This window comes from Trichechus manatus, unplaced genomic scaffold (assembly GCF_000243295.1).
Source record: "Trichechus manatus latirostris isolate Lorelei unplaced genomic scaffold, TriManLat1.0 scaffold00048, whole genome shotgun sequence".
Taxonomy (NCBI): Eukaryota; Metazoa; Chordata; class Mammalia; order Sirenia; family Trichechidae; genus Trichechus; species Trichechus manatus.
In genome coordinates, this window is record NW_004443984.1 from 14902383 (window position 1) to 14904532 (window position 2150).

At 46.6% G+C, this 2150-nt stretch overlaps 1 protein-coding gene across 2 annotated transcripts in view; it reads right to left on the reverse strand.

Moving 5' to 3' along the window:
- Positions 1-2150, reverse strand: part of KAZN (kazrin, periplakin interacting protein) — a 576871-nt gene that overhangs the window by 296014 nt on the left and 278707 nt on the right. The gene's annotated exons all lie outside the window — the stretch shown is intronic.

The following is a 2150-nucleotide window of genomic DNA, read 5'->3' on the forward strand; positions in this document are numbered from 1 at the left end:
TGCTGTTCCCTCTGTCTGCAATACTCATCTCTCCTCCTGCCTGCCCCTCACCCACCTGCCCCCATGCACGCACACTGAACAAGTTGGCAGATGCTTACTCATTCTTAAATTCTCAGCTTAGATGTCAGCTTTCCCTAGAAGGTTTTTTGTGATGTTCTCCATCCCCGTTACATGTCCCTAACTCACTCTGTACTCCTCCTCTCCTAGCACAATTTCTGGCAACCACTAGGCATTTATTAAATATTTGCTGAATGAATGAATGAACAAGGAACAACAAAGTCATCCACAGCTCTACTCTTCATTCCTGTCATGGCTGAAAGGGCCTTGGTGCACGGTCTCCTTGAGTGTTTATCACAAACGCTATTCGTTGTTAGGGGGGCAGTGTGGCTCAATGGTAGAATTCTTGCCTTCCATTCAGGAGACCTAGGTTCGATGCTCAGACAATGCACCTCGAGTGCAGCTACCACCTGTCTGTCAGTGGAGGCCTGCATGTTACTATGAGGAACAGGTTTCAATGGACTAGGAATGGACTAGGAAGAAAGGCCTGGCAATTTTCTTCCAAAAAATCAGCCAATAAAAACCCTGTGGACCATAGCAGTCAGATCCTCTTGTGCATTGGGTCACCATGAGTTGGGGCTGACTGGACAGCAGCTGACAACAACATCAGTTATCTACCCAATTTCTAGGTTCTCCTTCTTTCTTGCTAACAAGATGCCTGCTTATTCACGGTAACAATATACTCAGCCCCAAGGGGTACATCATGATTGACCTAAGCCAACAAGCTTATCCTGTTCCTCAGTTTTCCCAGCCTACCTGCAGCAAGGGTGGCCATGTGACTCTGTTCTAGGCAATGAGATGTAAGTGGAAGTCTCCGGAGGGCTCTCCTGATAAAAAAGAACAAAGGTTGCTGGCACCATCTCTTCTGCCTTCTTCCTGCCTTAAATGTGAATGTGGTGCCTGGAGCATCAGCAGCCATCCTGCGGCCATGAAGAGACAAGCCACCAACATTTGGATAGCAGCTTAGAATGATGGAAAGAGGCTGGGTTCTTGATGATGCTGTTGAGCTGCTGCCCATCTAGTTCTCCAACCCCTGAGTTTCTTGTTTGGTGGAAAAAAGAAAACCACAGCTCAAGCTGCTTTTAATCAGGGTTTCTGTAACCTTCAGCTGAAAGCATTCTTTGGGGATGGACTAGGGCCAGCCACCCCAGCTTACAGCGGCCAACTTGGCTGCCCCGGAGCTCAGGACTCTCTCGCCCCAGCTCTGGGACTCAGTTGAGAAGAGGAATCAATCCCAGAGCTCATGCAGTCCCCTCTCAGGCCAGGAAGGATCTAATTATCCCGTGATTGTAGTAATTATTTCATCCCATTGATTGGTAATCGCTGTGATTCCTAAACCCGGCTTTACATTAATAACTTGCAATGTATTTATTGTTTATACTCGAATAACATAGGCTGATAATAAGACTATTGAGATGAAGTCTCCAGGGTCCTGAATATGTACACAATGCAGTGAAACATGTTTTAGCTGTAATAATTACGTTGTTTTTCCCTTTTTCAAAGAGAAGGTGTTTGCTAATGGAAAACACGATGATCATAATTCTGGCCTGAATGTTCCCTGAACTATGAATAGATAGTCCATGTGAGGGATGGCATAGAGAGTGAGGCAATCGATTGTGGATGTCTGCCATGGGTGGGGCAGGGCAGAGTTATGGTACATGTGCTAGTATTTGTCATCTCTGGTTTAAGCATTACCCTTCTGTTTCCAGCTGTATCATTTAATCCTAACCCTCTTGCCAAGCTGACAGGAAGGGTGCAGAGCCAATTTTTTTGCAAATAAAGGAAGAATAAAAGGAAATGGAAGGTTCAACCCCAATCTACTTCTAGTGTTTTCCACAACAACATGTGAAACCCAGATGGGGACTCCAGTTCCACCTTCAGAAGGGAGACCCTTCACAGAGCTGTGGGTGTATAAATTGAACTGTTATTTCCATTCATCGCTGGTTCCCAACTCCCAAAGGTCAGAGGGTTGCTTGAGCCAGAAAACCGAGGCTTGCTGGCTGGAAGACCCTTGTGAACATCCCATGAATGACCTGGGCAGGCAGCTCCTCACTGGCCTCTGGGGTTTCTAAAGGGCTCCTCTCTGCTACCCA